The sequence below is a fragment of the Ornithorhynchus anatinus genome, chromosome 4 (genome assembly GCF_004115215.2).
Source record: "Ornithorhynchus anatinus isolate Pmale09 chromosome 4, mOrnAna1.pri.v4, whole genome shotgun sequence".
Taxonomy (NCBI): Eukaryota; Metazoa; Chordata; class Mammalia; order Monotremata; family Ornithorhynchidae; genus Ornithorhynchus; species Ornithorhynchus anatinus.
The window spans coordinates 9,706,009-9,732,870 of NC_041731.1; the positions used below are offsets into that span (position 1 = coordinate 9,706,009).

A 26,862-nucleotide genomic window follows, 5' to 3' on the forward strand; every position below is an offset into this window, starting at 1 on the left:
TAAACTAAAAAGTATCCCCAAAGGCAGCAAACATACATGCAAGGTTTGCAGTGGGCAAAATTTAATCTGCAAATCTCTTTCAGAGAATCCAAAGGCAAAGATGAAGAAACACGGTACAAAGACTATAAGAGAATAACACGGGGTTTAGCACTAGCAAAACAATTTATGGTGAAACAGTTTACAGACATTTGTTGCAGGGATGATATCCAAAACTGAGAGGAAAAGTAGGAAAATAAGGTCCTGGGGGCAAACAAGCATTAATATTAATAAGCATGTCATATCCCACACAGCTCAAGCTCAGGGTTTTCCACTTGCCCTGAAATCCCCAGGCTTACAGCTGAAAAGAGAGTGAATGGAAATAGGCGGAGAAGAAAGTGACTGGAAATAAAATGCTCCCCCCAAAAGTGCTTACTTTCTGAGAGAGCTGGCTGGGAGAGAACAGGAAAATCACAAACTGTCCTGACAAGACCAACTCACGGCCAAGTAACTAATGGACAGTCATCAGCTCTGCTGTTCTATTTTCCAAAAGGGAGGCTCACTCAGTAGCTGTCTTTCACAACAGGATATGATGCTGCAAAATTAGCAAGAGACTGGGGCGAAGTGCTTGGCGAAACCATTTGACTGTTCTCCAGAAAGTGATGTACAGAGGGATTGCACCTGCCAGAATAGAATGGGAAGTTGAAAATTTCCTGGCTTGGGGTTAGGAGAAAGGGGTGATCTTTAGAAAGTGGCCACGGGTGGAATGCTAGCTCAACTGCTAGATTGCAAGTTTCCTGTGGGCAGGGATTATGTCTACCAACTCTATTGTGTTGTTTTCTCCCAAGCAGTTAGTACAGTGCTCTGCACACAGAAACTGGTCAGTAAAGACAATTGATTGATAGTTACAGAGCTATTCGATACTGTGGCTGATGTCTGATAGAGAAAAGGAAAACCTCAAAGGAGTCTCAGTTTTCTTCTGTCACTCCGCTCAACTCCAATCGATCAATCATATTTGTTGACTGATTACATGTGCAGGGCACTGAACCCAGTGTTGGAAAGTGTACAGTAAAACAGGGTTGGCAGACACGTTCCCTGTTCACAATGAGTAACTAAAGGAAGCAATTCCTGGACCAAGAGGGAACCTTACAGATACCTTTTCCTAACTTTGCTCAAGAGGAGCAAAGAGAACAATGAAAGGAGCTAAAGATGATTTGATCTACAGTGAAAAGAACTGAAAGTCCAGGCTTTTTAAAGTCAACTTTCACACTCTGTCACTGCCCATAAACTACAATTACTAAATCGAAGGTATTTATTGAGCACTTACTGTGTGCAGAGCACTATATTAGGTGCTTGGGAGAGTACACTGTAACAGAGTTGGTAGACACGTTCACTGTCCAAACGAGCTTACAGTCTAGAGGGGGAAATAGACATTAGTATCGATCAACAAATTACGGATCTGTACATAAACGCTGGGGGGCTGAGGTAGGGATTAATAAGGAGTGCAAATTCTTCAAGCACAAAGGTGACGCAGAAGAGAGTGGGAGAAGGAGGAAATGAGGGCCTAATCAGGGAAGGCCTCTTGGCCGATGTACCCTCAATAAGGCTTTGAAGGTGGGGAGGGCGATAGTCGGTCGAATATAAAGAGGGAGGGTGTTTCAAACAAGAGGCAGGAAGTGGGTGAGAAGCAGTGTGGCTTAATGAATAGAGCAAGGACCTGGGAGTTAGAAGGCCCTGGGTTCTAATTCCGGCTCCGCCACTTGTCTGCTGGGTGACCTTGGGCAAATCACTTATATTCTCTGGGCCTCAGTTACCTAATCTGTAAAATGGGGATTAAGACTGAGAGTCCCAGGTGGGACAGGTACTGTGTCCAACCTGATAAACTTGTGTCTACTCCAGAGCTTAGAACAGTGCTTGGCACATAGTAAGGGCTTAATGAGTACCAAAATTATTATTATTTTTATTATTATTAGGGCAGCAGCGGAGGTGAAAGGTCGGCGGTGGCTTCTCAGCGGTGTTCTCTGCTGGTGCCATTTCCATTTCATTCATTCATTCAATCGTATTTATTGAGCACCTACTGTGCTCTACACTCAGCACTTGGAAAGTACAATTCGGCAAAAAACAGAGACAATTCCTACCCAACATCGGACTCACAGTCTAGAAGAAGAAGATTTTCATTTAGTCATCGCCTTCCTGGGAAGTCTTCTACCCTCTTCCCTCTTCTGTGGTTCCAATGCCAATGTTATCCAAACCACAGACCCATAACTGTGCTTACCAGTCAAACAATTAGCCATTTGTTACACCTTTGAAGTTTATCCGTCAGTTCACCAGCCAACAGCTCAAGTTCCTGAGCATCGGAACATCGGTCCTGGTGATCACATCATACCAGGTAGCCTTTAATTTCCATCTGCTTCCTCCACCTACCCTTCCCTTGCTTCCCAAGCAGAGGTACAAAGGCAATAGCGGCCGGTCGACAATGCCATGCTCCTTTGGCACTTTCCAAAAACTTGGCCAAGAAAATGTGTGTTGTCCCACTGCCCTCAGGTCATTTGAGATTTCCGCTCACACCCATATGGAAAAGCTATCTGGCCCCAAAAGGTCAAAAGTTCAAATGCTTATGATAGAAATGACAGCAGCCCCTTCCTCTCCCTCTTCTCCTCCCACCCCCGTTGTGTTTTAGGCAAGAACATCAAAGATCTTGGGCCCGATCTTAGAGCTATTAGTGTTGCTTTTTTGGAGGCCACTGGAATTCTACTGGAATGTTTACTGCACACTGGAAACATGAAAAGGCTTTTACTGTCTTGTTGCCTTAAAATAATCCCCTTGCTTATAAGCTTTCTGTTTGTACTAAAAACGATGCTTCGTATGTTCTTGATAAGAAGGCAGGGTTTAAGTGGTTCTTTAACCAGGGTTATTAAAAAAAAAAAAAGCACATGTTGCCGTTCATTTTTAAGGATTGACAGGGAAGTCACTCACATGTATCCCATTAGTACTGAGAAAAAATTTTCCATGTGTCTATCGCCATTTTTGTGCTGAAGAGAAGGCCCAGAGAACTTTCCCTGCTGTTCTTACCACCCCATCTGTTTCTCTCATCCCTGCATGCCCATAATTCCCTCGGACTACTGTAGGATTTCCTGCAGCAGCAGTGGGAAAAGCGGGCATGGCAGAGACAGAGCGGGTATCCACCAGAAGGTCAGGTAGCCTGTGTGGTCGAATGCTTTTGAACCTGGCTGGTCGGGCCCAGGGGGCACCAGACGGGAAATGCTCGAAGCAACTTTGCTGGGGGGAATAGAGAGTGAAGGGAAAGGAGGAGGAGGAGGGAGAAAAGGAAGCAGTCAGAATCCTCGAGGGACTCTCACAGTATGGTCCTAAAAGGCCCTAGTGAAACCTCACAGCCCTGCATAATCCCCAGTCAATCAATACTATTCACTGAGTAGAGAAGCAGCGTGGTCAGTGGAAAGACCATGGCCTTGGGAGTTGCGAAGATTTGGGTTCTAACCTCAGCTCCACCTTTTGTCTGCTGTGTGACCTTGGGCAAGTCGCTTAACTTCTCTGTGCCTCAGTTACCTCATCTGTAAAATTAGGATTAAGAATGTGAGCCTTATGTGGGGCAGGGACTGTGTCCACCCTGATTAGCTTGTATCTACCTCAGTACTTAGTACAGTGCCTTGTGGGTGGTAAGCATTTAAATACCTTTTTTTTTTTAAAAAAAAAAGAGTACTTCTGTGTGAAGAGCACAGTATCAACTGCTTGGGAGAGTACAACAGAGTTAGCTTGACATGACTCCTGCCCTCTAGGAATTTACAATCAGTCTAGTGGGATCCCTAATCCAGAAGCCCATCTGTAATGGGGCAAAAGGACACATATGGTGACGAAACTCTTTGGCTTCCCCTCTCAGGGTCGCACCTGGAGAGTTTCCAGTAGTCTACCAGTCTCGGCTGTGGGAGGGAGAGTCGAGCAGAAGCGTACCCATTCCATTCCTAGCTCGGGCAGGGGCTAGCGAGTGGAAAGCAATCTGCTACAATCAAAACTCACCCGTGCTGGGCAGCAGCGGCACGGGAGAGAGTCGAAGGCAGAGACTCAAATTTACCGCATGGAAGGAGGCAATGGTAAACCACTTCCGTATTTTTACCAAGGAAACTCTTACGGATACACTACCAGAACGATTGCAGACACTCTCTTTCCCAAAGAGCTAACCTTTAATAATCGCTCGTCCGTGAACGTATCCAATTCTGTCTTGAACTCGTTGACAGTTTGGGCCCGTGCAAGTTCTTGAGTGAACGATCTCCATATGCTTGGGGAGCCAGCACGGCCTAGTGGAAGGAGCATGGTAATGAGCCTGGAGACTCAGGCTCATTAAATCAGCAGGGGACACTATATTGAGCTGGCTCGCTATCATTTGAAAAGGCTTCAAAAGATGCAAAAGGAAAGGCAGATTGGAAAAATTGTCCTATAGAAGATGGAATTCACTGGGGACAAGGACGAAGGAAGAAAAGATGACAAAATTGAAGATGGGGGAAAGACTGGCCAACCACAAGTACAGCAGGCCATCTCAGAAATGGGGAAAAGCCATCAGCATCCTGGGATATATTACGACAGCCAGGAGTTAGGAAAAAATATTCACAGCCCCTCAGACTGAGACACCCATGTGGGACCGGGACTGTGTCTGATCTGATTGTCCTATGTCTGCAGTACTTGTAACTGCTTAGTAAGTGCTTAACAGATGCCATGATTATTATGAAATAATTTGATTGTTGGACCTTCATTAGAACACTGTAATACTCTGGACTGTAAACTCATCGTGGGCAGGGAATGTGTCTGTAACATCGTTGTGTTGTACTCTGCCAAGCTGCTTTATACGTTGCTCTGTACACAGTAAAGCACTCAATAAATGTGACTGATGGAGACTGTCGATTTTTGCCACCTCATTTGAGAAAGAATACAGAGAAACTGGAGAGGGTCAAAGAGAGAAGAATAAGTGACAGATTCAGAAAACAAGAACTAGGAGAAAAATGTTCAGGAGTTTAATTTTTTTTATCCCGGCACAGAAGAGGCTGAAAAGTGATGATAGATGTCCTCAAATCTACAAAAAAATCCTCACGTTTAGTGAGGATTCCAAGTAGCTGATCTTCAGGGAGTGAATGAGAAAGGGAAAAATAGGGTTGGGGGAAAAGGGGAGAGAGGGACAATATTAAGAATAATAATTACGGTATTTCTTAAGAGCTTACTATGTACCAAGCATCGTACCAAGGGCTCGGGTAGGTACAAGGTATCGGGTCAGTAGGAGTCGGAGGGAGAACCGGCATTGAGTACCCATTTCACCTTGGGACAACTGAGGCGCCAAGAGGTTGAATGACAAATGAAGGGGAATTGATTTCTTCCTCATCCCTTCCCCCATCGCTCCCATCCTTACTGCCGTAGCCGCCGCCCAGCCTGACGTTTCTGCGTAGACCAGAAGGCCTGGTGATCACCACTGCCACCAGTGTCCCTGCCTCCTGAGCTCCACTGCAGCGGGGAGAGACCACGGGGGAAAATGCGGAGTGAGCGATCAGAGCTGACCAGAAGCAACGGGAGAAGCGTGGCAGGGGAAGCACTCGTGGCAAAATTGCTTATCTTGTGTTTTCTGATCATCTCGCCTCTACTCTGGATGGAGGATTAAATGGGGTTTAGAGGGCTCCCCATCGGTTAGCAAATTCTCCCCCAAGCCTGACTCCAGGGCTTCTTCACTTACCTCCCTTCGATTTCGGTTCAAGGAGGATTAAACGACCCAGTTGGTGCTCCTAACCCCGTGCTCCTAGCCCCAGCAGAGTGGCAGCAGGGAATGGGGAGAGGGGAAACACCAAAAAACCCCCAAAACCCCAAACCAGATGTCTTATATTGCAACATGCTGCCCATTAGAAGGCCAGGGGCTCTGGGACCGCTAACGAAGTCACCCTGGCACCGGGCCATAGCTCCCTACGGCCCGTCCTCTAATTGGGCTGGTTTTAATCGAGCCTGGATGAAGTTGAGATCCCACTAAAGATAAATAGATCGCAATTACCCTCCCCGAGGGCCAATCAGACTTTTTCTTCTCCCCACCGTGGCCCGCTCGGAGAAATCCTCGAGACGCCAGCAGCAGCGGCAGAGGCAGGGACAACGGCAGCAGCTATCACAAAATCCCTATAAGGGACTCGGCCGCAGCAACGCCCCGTCTGTTCAGTTTATTATTTAAACAGTTCCCTAACTACTCTTCCCGGAGGTAAGCTCCGGCCAAATTGTTTTCCTCCCCTTCACAGAGCTGATACACACGGCTTATTTGAATGACTCCACAGTTTACTTTAGACTCCGCTTAAATACCTTCCGCCACATATTTCAAACAAACAGTTCACTTCATTAGAAAGGCAAACAATTTAGCCGAAGAATCCTAACACTTGAGGAGAACCACGACAGGCAGAAACCCTCGGGCCCCGGGTAAACACCGCCTCGTCTTGGACGCGGCGGCAGCCATGTGGAACTTCGCTTCGGAATCCTTTTTGCAAATACTTCGCCCGTTCACTGGGAGCTAAATGATAACCCTGGAGAGCGGGCTGAGGGGTCTGGTGGTCATCCGCACGTCCTGTGCCAAAGGGAGGTGCGGGGTGTGAAAGGGATGAGGGTCGCGGCCGTTCCTCTCAAAGCGGCGTACGGAGAGAAACTCATTCTCAAGGCAGCTCGGTGTGTGGCGGCGGGGAAGGGGAGGAGAGGACGGACACGGGCAGAGTCAAGTCTTGGGATCACAGAACGAGGAGCTCGTTATTCAGTATTAGTTCATTAGCAAACATAATTAGTATTAATAACAGGCCGGTCTGAATTTGATAAAAAGATAAACCGCAACCGAGAAAACAAGAGAGCACTTCAGAAACAATTAAGGAATTAGTATTAAAGTTTAAATATGCGCATGGAGAAAAAGTGACCAAGCTAAACATGTAGTGAATAAGCTGTTAAAGGACAATAGGCACAAGTTTTATATGCATTTATATATATATATCACATAGCACACACACTGTCTCTATAATAATGGTATTTTATCGAGCACTTACTACACACCAAGCTCTGTACTAAACACTGAGATCCACCCAAGATGATCTGGTAATCAGGTCAGACAACTCCTATCCCACACGGAGCTTACGATGTAAGAAGAAGAACGGGTACTGAAGTCTTGAATCCCCATTTTACACGTGTGGAACCTGAGGCACAGAGACGTGTGACTTGCCCAAGATCACGCAGCAAGCAAGTGACAGAGTCAGGATTAGAACCCAGGTCTTCTGACTCGCAGGACCAAGCTCTCTCCCCCAGTCCCACTTCTTCTCTGTCAGTCTCTCATTTGCTCGAACTCTATCTCTCACTCCCATTCTCTGGTTCTGCTCTGTGCCGCTTCCCGGAAAGCCCGTCACCCCCGATCTTGTTCGGATAACGTTTTGCTTCCCTTTGATGTTGCAAATATGATGGGTCGCCTGTCATCTTGTTTGGTTGGTTGTCACTAAATTAGTGGCACCTCAGCCATCTGGGGTGAATTGGGTGAAATTCGGGGAGCAGGGTTCCATTGTGGGGGGATAATAATAATAATCATAATGTTGCTATTTGTTAAGCGCTTACTGTGTGCAGAGCACCGTTCTAAGCGCTGGGGTAGACACAGGGGAATCAGGTTGTCCCATTTTACAGATGAGGGAACTGAGGCCCAGAGAAGTTAAGTGACTCGCCCAGAGCCACACAGCTGACAAGTGGCAGAGCAGGGATTCGAACCCATGACCTCTGACTCCAAAGCCCGGGCTCTTTCCACCGAGCCACGCTGCTTCTCCTGGGATGCCTCCCAGAGGCTTCAGGAGAAGCAGAGTAGATCAGGTTGCCTTGGGACCCTGGGCAAAGAAATTCCGTGCGAGCTTCTTCCCCATCACATGCCATTAAAGAGACTGTAGACTTTTAGACTGTAGAGAAGCAGCACGGCCTAGTGGATAGAACAAGGGCCTGGGAGTCAGAAGGTCATGGGTTCTGATCCCAGCTCTGCCCCTTGTCCGCTGTGTGACCTTGGGCAAGTCACGTTACTTCTCTGTGCCTCAGTTCCCTCATCTATAAAATGGGGATTAAGACCAGGAGTCCCGTGAGGGACAGGGACTGTGTCCAACCCAATTATCTTGTATCTACCCCAGTGCATAGAACAGTGCCTGGTGCAGAGTAAGCACTTAACAAATACCATGATTTTTAAGTTCCCTGTGGGCTGACCGTATCTGTTGTATTTTAGTCTCCCAGGCATTTAGTACAGTTCTCTGCACTCGGTAAGCACTCAGTAAATACGACTGGTTGATTGATAGAAAAACCATCTCTCTGCAGGTCCAGGGTCACGCTCCCCCGCCGCCATTTTCCAGGCAGTGGCCCTGCATTCCCTAGCTCAAAATCAATCGGTCGGCTTACCGTGCGCAGAGCACTATATTAGGTGCTTGTATATCGTACTAAGTACGGTGTAACAATGTAACAGGCACACTCCCTCCCAGAATGCCAACTTCACCTCTGGGGAGGCTGGATAGGCACAGTGTGTTAATGATTACTCATCACGTCCAAGGGCTGCTGGGCATTTGAGATGACAGTGTGTGCCAAAGCGTATTATGCATGTGTGGCACCGTAGCAGCACCGGAGCCCACGCCATGGTCCTCTGTGGGATCCAAGAACTGGAACTCTACCTTCACCCAACTCCGTTCCAAACCCTACCGGGCTTTAGTTCTTGGTCTATTTTAAACCCACGCATGGATAATTTCCTTCCCTACACAGATGGAGAGTCTAGAGTAGTTATTCACGTGGGTTCTCAGCAGAATCCCCGTCTCCCCATTCTAGGCACACTGCTAAAGATTTTAATCTTTCCTTTTTCCTACGCTGATGTATTTTTCTAATGACCACATATGCAACTCCTTCCAAATTACAAGTACATTATACAGGGTTATACACCCCGGGGGCAACCAATAAATACCTGTCGACTAATTAATAGGCATCCCACACTGAGAGGGACTTTAAAAATAATGGGGAGAGAGGAGTGGTGACTTAGTGAGAGACCAACTATGCTACGGCCTAGGAATGGAAACTTTTAGGGGTGAAATTAATCAAGGGTGCCCCGGGCTTGGGATGGTAGACGTATTCCCTGCCCAAAATGAGAATACATTCTGGAGACCGCACCTCCCACTTTATCCCCCTCCTTGCACAGGAGGCGTCTGGGATGGAGGCTGAAAATGGAGCCTCTGGAGTGACCAGTTTTTTAAAATTCTGCTATTGGGTCAAAGAGACAGAGTGGATAGGTATTGAGGAGCAGGGGAAGATAGGCAAATGGAAGAATGAATCCACTGTGCCGAGTAGAATGGACAACAGGATGCAGATGCTTCACCCGGACCCGATCTATGAACATCCAGGGGAGAGAGGCCATCGGTCCACAGACAGGTCCACGTTAAGACTTGGCAGTAAATCAGGAGTTAGAAAGAGGGGGCTGCTCTCAGGCTGAGGCCAAAACAAGAAAACAATGGGCATGAATCCCAGTAGCACATCATTCCTGCCAGAATGATTTGGTTTGAATGATTTACATTCTGGATGGCAAAAAATGAAAAAAAAAAAGAAAAAGATTTGCTTGCTTTTTCACGAACAAGCGGATGTGCTGGAATCAACAGGGAAATTACATTTCTGGAGTCAGCATCTGAAACCGACTCTGTGATAGTCACCCATTTTGCTCCCCATCGAACAGAAGGTCCTCCTGACGAGACTTCGAGATGCTTCATCCTTTCGTTGCTCCTTACATATCTACTCTCTTCATTTGCAATGCCCCAGCTCTCACTTTCCACTCCTCCCCAGATCCCTCTCTCACTGTACCTCGCTCACGATCTTCCCTGTCTCCAACCCACTGCTCACATCCTACCCGTGCATAGAACCCTCTCCTCTCTTTAATCTGCTAAAATATGCCTCTCCCCATCTTCAAAACCTTTTTGGAAGCCCACCTCTTCCACAAGACATTCCCCAACTACCTGCTAACACCCTGGTTATGTCAGCTCAACAGCCATCCACATAGGTCTTACTCCATTTAATGATTCATTTTAGTCATTTGTCCATATTCTTGCTATTACCGACTGTATCGATCATTTTCTTCAGGCTCCCACACCATTTATGCCCACTTGCCTTTCCCATTAGATTGTAAGTGCCTCGAGGGCAGGATCTGAGCCTATTACATTTACCGTACTCTCCCAAGCTCTAATTCAGGACTCTTTCCACAGTAGACATTTATCAAAGACTATTGAAAAAATGAGTGAAGAGAACCGATCCAGCCTCAACCTGGAAGAGAGCAAAATCTGTTTTGCTGCCAATTCAACTATCTGCAATTTCTTTTACTTCATGTCTCTCCCTTTAGATTTTTTGGCAGAGTTTTGGATCTACCAACTCTATTATACTCTTGCAAGCGCTTGGTTCAGGGCTCTGCACACAGTCAGTGCTCAATAAATGCCACTGATTGAATGATTAAAGCTCTCTGGAATTTCATAATGGAGAATACTAAAAATAATAGTGGTATCTGTCAAGTGCTTACTGTGTGCCAAGCACTGTGCTAACTTCTGGGGGAAGATATGATGCAATAAGATCAGAAATATCCTGTGTCCTACATAGGGCTCACAGTCAAAGGAGTGGGGACTGTGAGCTCGTTGCGGGCAGGGAATCTATCTGCTTGTTGTTGTATTGTACTCTCCCAAGCGCTTAGTACAGTGCTTTGCGTAGAGTAAGTGCTATAAAAATACAACTGAATGAATGAAGGGAAGAATAGATACTTTATCCCCAATTTACAGATGAGGCAATTTAGGAACAGAGAAGTTAAGACATTTGCCCAAGTTCACACAGCAGCCAAGTGACAAAGTCAGAATTAGAACCCAGGTCCTCTGACTTTCAGTCCCGTGAGGCCTTGCTGCTTCTTACTTGTGGCCCGACACTCAGCACGAAGTGAGGACGGACAAGAGCTGAGGAAGGTGGAAGAGAATTGGAGAGAGGAAAGAGGCACACGGAAGAGATTAAAACACGGCCACGCTGTAGGAGCTTTGGGAGGGAGGAAGGCAGTTCAGAAATGGTGCATTTGCTGGACCCCCCGGTGCCTTTATTGCTTTCGATCAACAGCTGGATAAAATGTTTGGATCAAAATATTTGTATGACTGCGTTTAAATGAAATGAAATACGACACCTCATTACACCAAACTCAGAACTCTCACAGCATCTGTCACAACCATCCTGCGAGAGACACCCCTCCCCACACCCAAGATAGCGGATTGCTCTGGAGTGCAAGACAGCAGACTGTGAGCAGTAAATTGCGGGAGATTACCTAGTTGTGTCCGCCCTCCTTAGCGGAGAAGAAATTTCTCTAGCGCAGCAAAAAGGTCAGGAGCAGCGAGGATTGGTGAGGACCGAGGAACTTTACTACCAGAACAAAGGTGTAGTGGGCAGAGCACGGACCTGGGAGTCAGAAGGTCATGGGTTCTAATCCCGGATCTGCCACTTGCTGCTGGTGGCCTTGGGCAAGTCACTTGACTTCTCTGTGCCTCAGTTACCTCATTTGTAAAATGGGGATTGAGACTGTGAGCCTCACGTGGGACGGGGCCGGGCATCGCTAATCCCCAAACCAGGCCCAACCTTAAGGCCCTCTTTAATGCTAGCTCCATTGAATTTCACTCCTTAAACCATTTCATTTTTTGGCACCGAAAAACCCAGAATTCAAAACAAATAAAAAGAGCCCATAGAAACATAGATCCGTAACAAAGGGGCTTGGACAAAGAAACACCAGGAAGGCGAATTGTAAAGTTCCTGTGAGTGCTTGCTCACTCCAGGCGGAAATATGCCCGAAGAGTATTTCCACTGAGATCTCTTGAATTTTCAGTTTGGTGCTCATCCAAAATGTCATTATTTGCCATGCTGGTACTTACAAATTGTAGCCGGAGGTGACATTTCTTTGCTCAAGGCGACCCTCTCATCTGATCACCAAGCACGGGTCATCATCAAGTGACTCTCCATCGTGTCTGAAATCAGCCGCTCTCTTCAGGCTCGTAGAATGTGAACAGGCAGAGCCAGACCTGTGCCACGTGCCCTGACATTTCCTGAAGTGCTTTCTCATTTGTGAAAATCCAGGGGCAGCTACGTTCAGGCGCGGCCTGAACCAGTTTGAGGTCACGACAGCCACTATGAAGACTGGCCACCCTCCCTCAATTTTGTACTTTTTTTGAGGTTATGATAACAACTGGTATTCTTCCTTTGCATTAGATAACTAGAGAGGATAATTTCTTTGAAGAGAAATCAGTCAATTCTGCTTTTGTGCAGGACTAAATGGGCATGAGGAGGGAAAAACACAAACAATGATCAAGGGAGGTTAGAGAGACAAATGTGTAAATTCTTTGGGGATGAAAATCATCTCTAGCTCAGAAACAATTAGTTAATCGGCAGCTTCCCAAAAATTGCTCTTGCTCTGTACGAGCTCTAGCAGCCTTGTGTAAAACCATAAGTTGGCTAACCTGATTCGCCAGAGGAGAAAACTGGCCATCTCAATGAACTGGCCATAATGGAACACACTACCAAAATGCTCCAAAAAGTCTCAAGAAGCAGTGTGGCCTCGTAGAAAAGCAGCGTTTCCCAGTGGATAGAGCGTGAACCTGGGAGTCAGAGGACCTGGGTTCTAAGTCTGGCTCCGTGACCTGTTTTCTTTGTGACCTTGGGCTTTCAACTTCTCTGTGCCTCAGTGACCGCAGTTACGTCACCTGTGAAATGGGGATTAAGACTATGAGCCCCATGAGGGACATGGATTGTAATAATAATAATAATAATGATGTTGGTATTTGTTAAGCGCTTACTATGTGCAGAGCACTGTTCTAAGCGCTGGGGTAGACACAGGGGAATCAGGTTGTCCCACGTAGGGCTCACAGTCTTCATCCCCATTTTACAGATGAGGTAACTGAGGCACAGAGAAGTTAAGTGACTCGCCCAAGGTCACACAGCAGACAAGTGGCAGAGTGGGATTCGAACTCATGACCTCTGACTCCAAAGCCCGTGCTCTTTCCACTGAGCCACGCTGCTTCTCTTGTTGGTTGGACTGTGTCCAACCTGATTAACTTATCTACCCAAACTCTTAGGACAGTGTCTGGCACCTTACAAGTACTATTTAAAAAGGCCATTCTAGGGAACTTTCAACTTTTCTTGGCTGCAAGAGGACATTTCAAAAACTGAGGAAAGGAAGCACCCATGCCATGATTTCTTAAAAGAACAAGAACACACTTTTTCTCTCTCCTCTCCTCTTTTTCCTTGTTTCTCTCTTTTACTTCCCCCGCGCCCACCAAGAACACAAACTCTTTGTGGGCAGGAAGTGTGTCTACCTACTGTTATACTGTACTATCCCAAGGTCTTAGTACAGTGCTCTGCATACAGTAAGTGCCCAATAAACGCAATTGATTGATTGATTTTGCTATCCGTTACCATATAAATTTCTTGAGGCCAGGGACCATGTTTTTGACCTCTATTATTCTTCTCCACGAGCTCATTACATGCTCGGCATACTCAATGTGCTCAATGAATTCTCATTTTACCAATAAAGAAACTGAGGCACAGCTTCCCGAAAAGTTCCACCTCACTCTTCCCTAGCAGTGTCCCCTGCTCGGAAGATCAGAAGACCCAGTAAATGAAACTACGAGAAGATCTATCAGTGGCCATTATAAACCACTAGTTTATCGTATAGCCTTGAAGGAGTTCACCTGGTTAACGTTTCATAGGGCAGAATGCTCCAATTCGTAGTGGACCATTCTTTAAATATCCTGGGAATCCGAACCCCGACACCTCCTAAAATATACAGTTTAGGAAAAGGCTCTGAAAACACAGGGTAGGCTCCTTTAGAGCTAGTAATAAGGCCAGATATGAGGGGTCAGGCAAAAGGTAACAAATTACTTAAACTGCTTCTTGTTTCTATTTGGAAATTTCCACATATCTGTCCTAAAATCCATGTTGTGGAGGAGAAATTTAGTTTTGGGGATGTGTGTACAGCTTCGAGCGCAGCCTTAATCATGCAGAATATACAGAAAGAGATAAAGGCCCTACGAAAGAAGGGAATACAGGCAGTGAGAGAGAGAAGTGACAGTGAGGAGAGAGAATTAGCTTATGTGAGGATAGAGAGGTGACAGAAAGGGAGAAAGAGGAGAGGGTTTGGGGCAGAGGCAAAAAAACTAAATTCATTGAGTTGGGTTCCTGTGGAAGACAATGGGTGATTTTCTGTAGGGAATTTTTGTATGATAAACCATGCAATTTTTTTTATTGCTTCTCATTCAGTAAACAGGAAATGTTTTAAGCAGAAGTGAGAGAAGGTTTGAGATTCAGTGCAGGGGTAGCTCCCAGAAATGCTTACGGAACTCAAGGGTGACTTCAGGTCCAACTGACCTCACTTAACCATCCCAACAGAACTAAATATAGAGTGCTCAGTCTAGTCCCAAACATTTCTATCCTAAATACTTAATCGCTATCTTGAGACTTCATACGGGCCTGGCCTGTCATCATCATCAACGATGTTTATTGAGTGCTTCCTACGTGCAGAGAACACACAAACTCACCTTTCAGAGGCAGTGCAAGCTACTCTCTGATCAAGCTGGGCAAGTTCTAGGCTCAAAAGGTACTTCATACTGCTAGTGGCTTCAGCCGGGCTGCCCTCCTAGATGTGAATGCCCTGCTACCAGACTCTCCTGTGAGAGGAAAAATATCAAGGCAGGGAGTGAGTCAAGGCATGTGCGAGGATGCGAAGGGGCAATTCTGTAACCCCATGTCCTCGTCTTCCACCAGACCTGCAGGTGTTATTATTAATAATAATAAGAGTACTCATTAAGCACGTACTATAGTGCTGGTGTGGATACAAGTTAATCAGGTTGGACAAAGTCCCTGGCCCCTCTGGGGCTCCCACTCTTAATCTCCATTTTACAGATAAGGTAACTGAAGCCCAGAGAAGTTCAATGACTTGCCCAAGATCACACAGCAGACATGTGGCAGAGACAGGATTGGAACCCAGGTTTTTCTGACTTCCAGTCCTGTGTTCTACCCACTACGTCACTGTGCTTCTAAACCCAGCCACACTCTAGAATTGCAGCAAATGGTATAATACCAAGGTAGCGGTCACCGGGGTCATAACAAATATTTCTTTTAGTTCCAAACCGGCAAGGCCCCGGACTCTCGGAGCCTGTAATGGATCTGATGCTCTGTTTTCAAAGTACAATAACTGGTAATGATAATAATGATAGCGGTATTTGTAACATGCTACGTCGCAAGCATTTTTCTAAGTGCTGAGGCAGTTACGAGATAATCGAGTTGAACACAACTCCTGTCCGAATGGGGGCTTGCAGTCTTCGGGGTAGAGAGAACAGGCCTTTTGTCCCCATTTTACAGATGAGGAAACTGAGGCACAGACTCAAAAGTTACGGGACTTGCCCTAGATCGCAGGGCCGTCAAGTGGCAGAGGCGGGATTGGAACCCACATCTCCTAACTCTCGGGCCTGGCTCGTTGCACCAGACCATGCTGAGAGATTTGAGGCGAAAAGTCAGAGACAGAAAGGTAGTGCGATAGCTGAAAACAGTGCTAAAGAAGACAGGCACACGTGCGGACGTATCCAGGCGTGCAGTGCATAAACTCTGAGAGCCGGGGCTGGGAGGGCACGTACAGCAAAGCCGTCACGGGAGAGCAGCCTTGGCACTAATGAAAGTCAAAGAAAGAAAGAAAAGCCCTTTAGATCCTCTCTTGTTTCTGGCTGAGGTATAGATCTGGCAAGAAACTCCTGCCAAGGTAGGGCAAGGGCAGAGAGGGAGGGGAGGAGAGAAGGCGGAAAAAAAGGAAAAGAAGAATGGAGCGTGAAGGAAACTGGCTTCTCGCCAGGGTTCTGTGAATGGGTGGGTGTGTAATATCCACTTTCTTGGCATTCTGGTGCGGGGGTGGAGGAGGGAAGAAAGACACAACCCATGAGGGTGGAGCGACGTTTAAGGGCTACAGCCTGTGGCAATGTTTCAAAAAATATGCAGTGACTGATGTGTTATGAGACCCATTTTCACAGATATTAGCTAAAAACCAGTCTTTGCTGGCCTTCTAACCCAGGTATTGATTTTATTGCATTCTATTTTTTAATACCCACAGTGCCTGCTCACATACACATCTGCAACAGGCAGGAGGGTTTAGGATTCAAAGAGTTTCTGTGTACCTTTCGTTCAGTAAATCCACCCACTCTCTAGTGCTAGAGTTGAACCAGACCATCACGGGGGATTTTCTAGAGGACAGTGACAATTCCCTGAAATCACAGGGGCCTGTACAAAGCGCCATCTTTGCGTGTGGAGGGCAACTGGAGGCGAGGGACAGAAAAGCCAAACTAATTCCGTTGAAGTCTCTCTTTTAACTAAGCCGCATAATCAAATAGCTTTTCCACCTGTTTGCTTCTCATCTCCTCGGTTCGGGGTTTTCAGTGCAGCCTTTCTCAGTGATGAGGTCACTGAACTGTGTGAGGTAGATATTCTCGGCCGAAGTCCACCTCGCTAAATTTTAAAGTCGGTTGCAAAAGAAGAAGAAATCCAAGAAGCGACAGAATCCATCCAAACCACTGTGGTCATGAGAAGAAAGGCTGTACTCTATGGAACTATTTACCTAAAAGGAGAAAGTCACATATGCTAGATTCAATAACTGCATGTGTCCTGTACCACAGATGGGGCTTTTATGGAAATAAGTCCAATTTCAAAAGAAAGGAATATTGTTTCCTAGCCTATGACCCGTATTATCCCCCCATTGGTGTCATCTGCAGGAGGGATCAGGGCAAGGAAAGTGCTCAGTGATTCTCTCACCTGTGCAGCCCCATGCTGCCCGACTCTTCGGGCGCTTTTAAACCTCTCCCTACGTGGCCTTTTGGACACAGGGCCCACAAGCCTTAGGGTCAGTCAGTTGTATTTACTAAGCTCCTACCGTGTGCAGAGCACTGTACTGACCACTCGGGAGAGTACAATATAACAATATAACAGGCCTATTCCCTGCCCCCATTGAGTTTACAGTCTGCAGAGGGAGACAGACAGTAATATAAAGAAATAAATTATAGATATGCACATAAGTGCTGGGCTGGGGGGGTTCGGAGGGGGGATGAATAAAGGGTTCAAGTCGGAGTGATGCAGAAGGGAGCTGAAGAAAAGGAAAAGTGCCTCTGATAGGCCTAAGGTTTCGGTGATCCAGCAGCCAGTCTGGGGTCTTGGCACTTTGGGGTCCTGTTCCAAGCGACAGGGAGTTCTGGGGGTGTCAGGCCCAGCCTGGCCATACCCTTTACTGTGTGGTCACCCGCATCGCTTCTGCAAAAGCTAGTGAAATGCATAGCCTGCCACTGACAGACCACCCCTGCTTCCTGTGGGCAGGAGGCAGCATAGCCTTGTGGATAGAGAATGGGCCTGGGAGTCAGAGGGACGTGGGTTCTAGGCCCAGCTCTGTCACTTGTCTGCTGTGTGACTTTGGGCAAGTCATTTAACTTCTCTGTGCCTCCGTTACCTTATCTATAAAATGGGGATTAAGACTGAGGACTACATGGAACAGGGATTGTGTCCAAACTGACTACCTTGTATCTACCCCAGTGCTTAAAACAGTAACCGATACATTTTAAACCCTTAACAATTACTATAAAAACTCTATTGAATTACACTATCCCAAGCCCTTAGTACAGTGCTTTGCACACAGAAAGCACTCAATACTATTGATTAATAGCTTTCTCCTCTTCTCCCCAACCCCAAAGTCCTGTGAAACATGGGCCATCCCACTCTGAGCTTTTGGTGAGGAAAAGAGAGCAGTGCCATCCGACGGCACCCTTCATGCCTATACAGCCCTTCTCAGAGACATAATACTAAGTGGCAATTAGCTAAAAAAGGTGCCCAACTATACGTTCCCTGGAACACTGTATAAAAGCATGATCATTGATGAAACCCACAGGAATGCAATCTCATCAGCAGCAGCAGCAGCAGCATCTTTTTAAAAATAGTATTTGATAAAGTGTTTACATTCGTTTCAGGCACTTTACTAAGCGCTGAATCAGGCTAATCAGTTTAGACACAATGTCCCACAAGGGGCTCGTAGTCTTAATCGCCATTTTACAGATGAGGTAACTGAGGCCTAGAGAAGTTAAGTGACTTGCCCGAGAGCACATGGCAGACAGGTGGCAGAGCAAGGATTCAAACCCAGATCCTTCTGACTCCCAGGCCTGTGCTCAATCCGCTAAGCCACGCAGCATCTCTGAACACATCGTCAGCAGAAATACCTCAAATATTGTGGATCACCCAACAGACGATGATATCGCTAAGATTGCAGACCAACCGCTAGTCTCCGATTGCAAAGCAATGAATGGATTTAACGTCATGCTTTAAATAGAAATCTAAGATGTGCTTCAGACAGCTACTACAAGTTGTATTGGTCCAGAGCCATGATAACAATCTAACAAGTTCTAGGCTACAGACTCAACAGTCTGCTATTGGATCAACTTTCTTTAAACAGTCAAGTCTATGATTTTGATGTTCCCACAAGCAGAAGCATTCCAAGAGCATATGCAGGGATGATAAACAAGTATGTAGTTTCTTCTTGAGGAGCTGAAAAGGGATAACTGCAAAATAGTATGTTAAAGCTAGTTATCTCCGTAACAGGGATATTTCTGGGCACTTAAGCGCCTGGGGTTCATCACAAGCAGGCCTATATTCAAAAAGGGTTGCATCTAGGCACTGTCATAGAACCAAAATATTTACAAGAGCTTATCATTATAATGTTCTTCGGCTTAATTTCCACATTGCTATAACGTGTAAAGACCAGTTACCCTGAGGAAATGAAAATGAATGCTGTAAAATACCTATCAAATCTGACCCCACAAGTTCAGAATTTGTAGTCATTCAACCCCACTATTTTCTCCCTTTATCCTTCCCACAGGCAGGCAGGGGTCTATGAAAACTAGAAAATTATCATTTTTCCTGTGGTTTACAAAGCCAATATTAAAATTTCAAGCAAGGAGTGACCAGAATATCTGAATTATTAAGTGCTTTAGGCAGATTGAAAGAGAGACAGTGACAGAAATCTAATATAAACCAACACTGAAACGAATTTCAGACTATTCCTATACCTCAATTTTGAACTGCTCAAAACACTGTACTCTCATAAAATCCTTCAACGGTTACCCACAGTTTCTCTGCCTAAAGCTCCCTTTCCCTCCAAATCCGCCAACCCTCAGCTCTCCCGGTCTTCAAAGCCACTATGAAATCACATGTCCTGTAAGTCTTCCATGCTTTATTTTTAATCTCCCCTTCATAACCCTCCCAACTGCCACTTAAACATCCTAGGCCAAGTAAGAACTCGTGTTACACTCTTCCATATTCCTTAGGCATGTGTACTCTATTACTCAAATACCATCTCATTACATATCTGTAATTTATTTATATTAATGCCTGTCTCCCCTTCTGGTCTGTAAGCTCACAGTGGCCAACGAATGTGACTATTTATTATTATATTGTACTCTCCCAAGCACTTAGTACAGTGCTCTGAACACAATAAGCACCCGCTAAATATAATGAGATGTACATCACCTTGATTGTATTTATTTGCTATTGTTTTAATGAGATGTTCATCCCCTTGATTCAATTTATTGCTATTGTTCTTGTCTGTCCGTCTCCCCCGATTAGACTGTAAGCCCGTCAAAGGGCAGGGACTGTCTCTGTCTGTTACCGATTTGTACATTCCAAATGCTTAGTACAGTGCTCTGCACACAGTAAGCGCTCAATGAATGAATGAATGAATGATTGAATGAAATTGAAGTAATGAATAAATACAACTGAATGAATCAGTTAGTCCCCATTTTACAGATGAGGTAACTGAGGCACAGAGAAGTTTAGTAACTTGCCCAGGTTCACACAGCAGACAAATGGTGGAGCTGGAATTAGAACCCAGGTCCCTCTGGCCCGTGCTCTATCCATTAGGCCATGTTGCTTCTATCTTGCTGTCATCCATTCTGCTCACTTACCCATCCCAGCAAAACCGAGTTGCATTCAGCACTGTGGTAGTCCTGGTTAACGGACTCTTTTGAGATTGAGTATGAGTTGTATGTGGTGCTGATGAGATGGCTCAAGAAGACTGGTGTGCCTTGTTTGGCTTCCCAGGCTTATAGAAGGTTGATCCTCGCCAAAGCTTTGACTTCACCAGGCCACTAAAGGTGGCTAAAAAACCACATATTTCTGGATCTTCATCAGCCTTAGCATCCCCTCTCTGGTTGCACATGTTTATTTGATCTTCAAGTCACAGCCTAAGTTTTATATCTCACCTGTTGTGATTGCGAGGAGCTGCGAGCCGCTGATGATTCTTCACTTTGCCGTAAGAAGTTTTAATTTTTGGAGACTTGGTCAATGAAACCAAAAATACTTGCAGTTTTAATGACCGTCTGGTAAAGAGTGTCTCACAGAAGTAGCTAGTGCTTCACTTCATTACTTGGCTCAAGTTCCTTATTCAAATAGGGCTGCTTTGATATGTCACCTAACACTTACAGCAATTGGTGTTTCCATGCTTTAGGAAAGGCAATTGCCTAGGATATAGAAGCTGAATGACTTGGTGGAAAAAGCACAGGTCTGGGAATGAGTAGATCTGGGTTCTAATCCCAATTTTGCCACCTGCCTGCTGTTTGACCTCGGGCAAGTTGCTGAACTTCCCTTTACCTCAGTTTCCTCATTTGTAAAATTGAGGTTGGAGTTCTGCTCTTCCCTCTACCCTCCAGACTATAGAACAAGAACTCTACCCAATATGGTTATAGTGCATCTACTCCAGGGTTTATCACAGTGACTGGCATAAAGTAAGCACATAAATACCATAATACCCTAATTTTGTTATTTACAGTACAGACATGGCTCACCTAGAAAGTCTGGATAACAGACTTCTAGATCTAAAGTCCAAATGTGAGTCTGATTTTGATGATAACAGAGTCTAATTCTGTTAGGGTGGAAAACAACTCCCTATAATGTTTGGCATTTGGAAAGGAACGGTGGTTCTTCTCAGGCCACTAGTAGATGCCCATTAGCGGTCTGAAAGGGGAACTGCTTCTCCTCAAGTGCTGAACTTGAGGAGAACTGCCTTAGTCACTGGGAGAATAGGGCACGTCATTACAGATTTATTCCCCAATACAGCCGGGTCGTGTCCCTTGAAAAGGCAGTGGTATTCCGAATGCCTGAATCATGGGATATCTTTACCTAGAAATTTACTTAATATAAATCTGGATCTACTCCAGAACCTCAGGAAAAATAATATGAAATTATTTTACTTACTATTTATCTCACTGAACTATTGGTAAATTTCTGTTAAAGTCAGTCAGAGCTTTAATACCAAGCAGCATGGCCTAGTGGAAATTCCACTAATTCCAGCTCCACCATCTCCCTGTTTTGTGACTTTGGGCAAGTCACAATTACTTTGTGCCTCCCTTTCCTGTTCAATTCCTGTTGTCCCTTCTACTAAGATTGTGAACCACATGTGATCAGGGACTGTGCGTGATTTGGTTATCTCGGTTCTGCCCTACTGCTTCAGTCAGTGGTTTGCACATAGGAAGCACTTACATAATATTATTATTCAACATTGCATTTTGATATCACAAACTCTAAAAAGCAATCCACTCAGAAATATTCTGAGACAAGTCACATAACCAAGCAAGAACAGATGAAATAACCAAACCCTGACTCTGAGATGATGGAGTGAGCCAACAGACAAGCGACCGACCTTTATGCTGCCTGGCAGAGAAAACGGAGAGCACTCCCTGTCTTGTCCTCCTGTAGCCTCAGGTTCCGAGGTTCTATCTACTTCTAAGAATATTTCCCTGTCTTTTTTTATTCAAGGTTTGCATCTCAGCCTTTTATAGGTGCCAACTGGTATGCAAAAGCCCTTTACGGCACAATCGTTCACTTGACAGACAGCTTTACATGTTACAGCAACCGTGAGCATCGAGGGCCTAATGTAACTGTTTGGAGAAGAAAGCTTCCTTGTTGACAAGTCACTCAAATTCTAACTGATGTCCCACCAGTTGGTTTCTGTAAATGACAAACAACTAAGGATCTCGGATGGCTAAGTTTTTCACTTGATAGGTACCATACGCAGGCTCATAACACAGATTTAACTAAAAAGGTTCAGGACAGGAGACATCTGAAACTCAAGGCAAAAAAAAAAAATAGAACTCATTACTGAAAACAGTTTTGACTTGTTTGACGTCTGCTTTTGCTATTGAATGGAACAAGTGATGTTATAGGGTGAAAGCTGCCAAGTTTCATTAGAGTGCTTCTGTAAAAGTGTATGATCTCAGAGGCTATACATGTTAATTTACAGTAGAGTTTGGATTAAAGTGATGAATGTGTATCTGGTGTACATTTAAATGCAATTTTAAAAGAAAAACCTAGTCGCCTTGGTGGAGTTTCGGGTTTGGAAAAAGTCAGCACCTCTAGTAAATGTGGTTGGGGCTGCTGTCTCTACTGGCAGGAGGATGCTGCAGTTAATTAAATGTCCACTCTCACTGTAAAGTTCATTTCTATCATTTCGAGTTCAGCTAACAGAATATAAGGAGTTTGAGAAGTGACTCATATCTATCTCATGGGTAAAAGCTGCCACAAGGACCTGTCAAACAGGAAACAGAATAGAAGATAAGATGGATTTCCCTTTAATTCAGCCACAGTTTTCCTCTTAGCTCAAAATGCCATCTCCCATTTTGCAAATACAGTCAGTTCTCTGAAAATGTGTTCCTGAAAAGTGCATTAAGGAAAACTCACACTGTAGTACACACAACAGCTTCTTCCACCCTAGAGCAGCGTGGTTTAGTGGCTAGAGTCCAGGCTTGGGAATCAGAAGGACTTGAGTTCTAATCCCTGCTCTTCCATTTATCGGCTGTGAGACCTTGGGCAAGTCATTTAATGTCTCTATGCCTCAGTTATCTCATCTGTAAAACGGGGATTAAGACTGTGAGCTGCACGTGGGACAAGGACTGTGTCCAACCTCATTAGTTTGCATCTATCTCAGTGTTTAGTACAGTTAAGCACAAATGTTTCCTCTGTGCAAAAATTGTACTCCAAACTATTTAGATTAATGCTTGTAGCCAAAACATTCTCTAATTCCCCAACAAGTTTTCTATCCAAAATCCATTGTGCCAAGATGCATTATAGGAGAATTGACTGAATTCACACTTCTGTTGAAATACAAGTTAATGCAATCAATATCTTTCTCACCCAAACAAGCTTCTTTATTCGGCCTCAAACACACTGAGAGGAATTTCCACATTTCTATGGATCATGGCCTTATTTTGCCTCCAATCCATGCTACTGGTACGTAGCAAGTTACCTTGTCTCTATGCAGATGGCATATTTTTAACTTCAATTCAGTCCATCGTATTTAAATTGAGCACTTAATGTGTGCAGAGCACTGTACTAAGCACTTGGGAGAGTACAATGGAGCAGACATATTCCCTGCCTCATCTTCACCTTGGCTAACTTAATCACCTTTCCTCTTACCCCAGATTTTAGAACAGCGGCTAGCACATAGTGAGCACTTACCAGAATGGTTACTATTATCATCATTACTACTGTTAGTAAAATGGAAAAAACTATAGTTGTCAATAACGGACTAACAGACTGTGCCCATTTTCCATTTGCTCTACAGTACCATACATACGCAGAATGGCTTGAATGTGATCTTTCGGGCATTCTTTTAACAACCAAGGCACTCCACTCAAGAGGCATATAATAATGATATAACTTGATTATTATTATGCTACTTGCTAAGTGCTTACTATGGGCCAAGCACTGTTCTAAGTGCCATGATAGCTATACTTTAATCAGGTTGAACATAGTCCCTGTCCCACATGTGGCTCACAGTCTTAGTCCCCATTTTACAGGTGAGGTAACTGAGTCGCGGAGAAGTGAAGTGACTTGCCCGAGGTCACTTAAATCATGCCCAGAGGTGCTAGTAAAACAAGATCCACAGTTATTTTATGACTAGATATTTTTCAATATTGAAAAAGAAAGGAAAGTCTTAAAAATAGTTATTTAAAATAAACTCATTATCATGTTAGTGTAGTATGAAAAAATAAAGGGAATTTTGAACACGGGCTTGAGGAACATCTTATTGTTGATGTGATTTGGCAAGCTGAATTGACACTTTTGTAAAGAATAAAGGATTTGACATTCCCAACCACTGGAACTTTATTCAGCAGCTCGGGGTACTTAACTTGTTAAAGGATGAATAATTGACTAAATAGATCACATGAAGGGTGGCCTAGTGTAAAGAACACGTGCCTGGATGTCAGAGAATCTGGATTTTACTCTCGGCTTTGCCACTTGTCTGCTGTGTGACCTTGGGCAAGTCATTTCATTGCTCTGTGCCTCAGTTTCCTCATCTCTAAAATGAGGATAAATACCTGTTCTCCCTCTCCCTCTAGACTGTGAGTCTCATGCCGAACAGGGACTATGTCTGACAAGATTAACTTCTAACTATCCCAACACTTAATACAGTGCTTGGAACATAGTAAGCGCCTAACAAATACAAATGCAATACTGATTATTATTACAAATGAAGTCACCAGATCCAGTGTGACATACACAGTCTTAAAAGCAAGAAGACAATATTAGCACTAGGGCAAAATGTCTCTGCTAGGCTATTGGGTTTCTCATTGAATCCTTGGAATAATACTTTTCATGCAATAAAATCCTTAGGGTCAAAGAGCATTCAAGAAAAAAGTGTGAGAAGCTCTCCGTATCACCAGACTTGCCTTCTAATACATCCATTTATCAAAGTATGGCACGTTCTTGACTGGTGCATGATCAATGAATGGAATCCTACTATACGTCTCTTAAATATTCTATTTTAAATAATACTTTATGGGTTTAGCAGAACCCGATTCTGATTTATTGAATGATTTGGCCAGAGAACACCTTAAGTCACAACAACATTAAGTGCAATAACCTTTGATTCTTTTTTGTGCTCAATATGAAATTTACTGAAATAAAAATTGACAGTGTAAAGCTCTCCTGGACGTATTCCAGCCGGATTGAGTTAAATGTATATTAGATGGGGATTTAAGGCTGGGTTTGACATCACATCTCAGGGGTTCTCCAAAACTAGGATTGCTTATCAATGTGATTTTAAGTTTAATTTGTGGGGGGGTTCTAATTATAGAGCAAAAGAAAAATGTTGGTGTAATTTCAGTTTAGTAGCCCTACTGCCCCGCTGAAAAAAATACTGGCTTTACATCTGCAAGAAATTTATAAAGTGGACTCTTTACAAATTGTTAGGGTGCAATTTGTGCACAGTTAGTTCTTTGTTTAATCGAGAAATCTGCCCGAACCCTGATTGTGTGCTTATTTCCCTAAGGCTGCGAGTGAAGGTTATTTCATTATGCCTTTTGGGAACTGCAATCTATCTAATACGTTTCTGAATTACTCCAGACCGAGCTGAAGCTGAACCCGAGAACAAAGCCGAGGTTCCCCAGCAGAAAGACTGGCCTAACTCCCAGCTGGGAAGATTTAGGCAGAGATTTATAAGTACAAACACTGAAGAAATTTGCAAGTAATTGCATGAATTTGCTTTCTGTTGTGGGATGCAGTAAATGAGTGTTTATTAAAATACATCAGCAAGGTAGTGTTCATTATCCCCTACTCTGGCGCCTTCTGGATGGTAGTAAAGAGTTTGGTTGGGCTCGTTGTTGTTTTTCGATTTGAAAAAGGAAAAAAGTATTTTTGACTAATGCACGGGAAAAACAAACAAGCAAAAAAAAAAAACCCATCAGGCCCTGAACAGTTATTGCTAGATGCCATTTATTTTGATTGTATTGAAGTTGGAATATTAGTACAAACTGCTGTCATGCATATATTCAGAAGACTAATTCGCATCTTCCCTTCACTCACCAACACCAAATAAATTGGCATCCAACCTCAGAGTCAAAAGATCCAACCTGTACTATCTAACTCAAAAGGGAGCACCAAGATTTAATGGGTCTGGTGAGTAGGGGATGAAAATACTGAAGGGAGTCAAAGTGACAGACACAGTGGTCCTGCCTGGAACTGCCTCCCCTTTCCCCATCTTCAAAGCCCGACTAAAATTACATCTCCTCCAGAAAGCATTCCCTGACTGATTTCTCACCACCCCATCTTATCTTTCCTCCCTACTGCATCATTCATGCACTTGAGTCCTCACCCTCTAAGGGTTTAGGGATATTTCCCCTCTTCAGCTCTTATGTCCGTACTTACATTCAGTAGTTTCACCCACCTGAAAGGTATTTACATGTCCATCTCCCCAGTTAGATTGTAAGCTTCTTCATGGTAGGGATCCTGTCTACTTATTCTGTTGTACTCTCCCCAAATCTTTAATACAGTGTTCCGCACACAGTAAGCCCTGGATAAATACACAGTAAGTCCTTGATAAATACCACTAACAGATTCATTTGATTAAGGAGCTTTAGAGAAAGAAGACTGGGAAGATATACATTTTACAACACACAAGAAGTTCACTGAGGGTTTTTCAAATTACAGTGCAGCAGGGCTGGTTAGATTCAGTAATCCAACTTTCTTCCAAGAAGTGAAATACTACTAGGAACAATGTGGTCCCAGGATTTTAGTGACTGGGGATATGAAGTTTATACCAATTCACTCAACTATGGGCCATTATGCAAGAAACATGTCCACACTATTTATTTTTTAGGTAACAAGGAGAGTGCCATCCTTGGGGTTCACCTTCCAGGTCAAGATGAACCCACTTTGGGTCAAGATGTGGAAATATTTGTAAAAGAGGCCCTAAGTATCTACTTATATGTGATATCTGAAATAATAGACAAATAAAGACCTTCTTTCATAGCA

At 44.4% G+C, this 26,862-nt stretch overlaps 1 protein-coding gene and 1 non-coding gene across 2 annotated transcripts in view; one reads left to right on the forward strand and one right to left on the reverse strand.

The window, feature by feature from the left end:
* The window catches only part of GLI3 (GLI family zinc finger 3), a 212,579-nt gene that overhangs the window by 106,802 nt on the left and 78,915 nt on the right, over positions 1-26,862 (reverse strand). The window lies entirely within an intron of this gene.
* Positions 3,865-4,002, forward strand: LOC114811567. Its single transcript, XR_003759264.1, has one exon. It is a non-coding gene; the product is annotated as a small nucleolar RNA SNORA7 (small nucleolar RNA).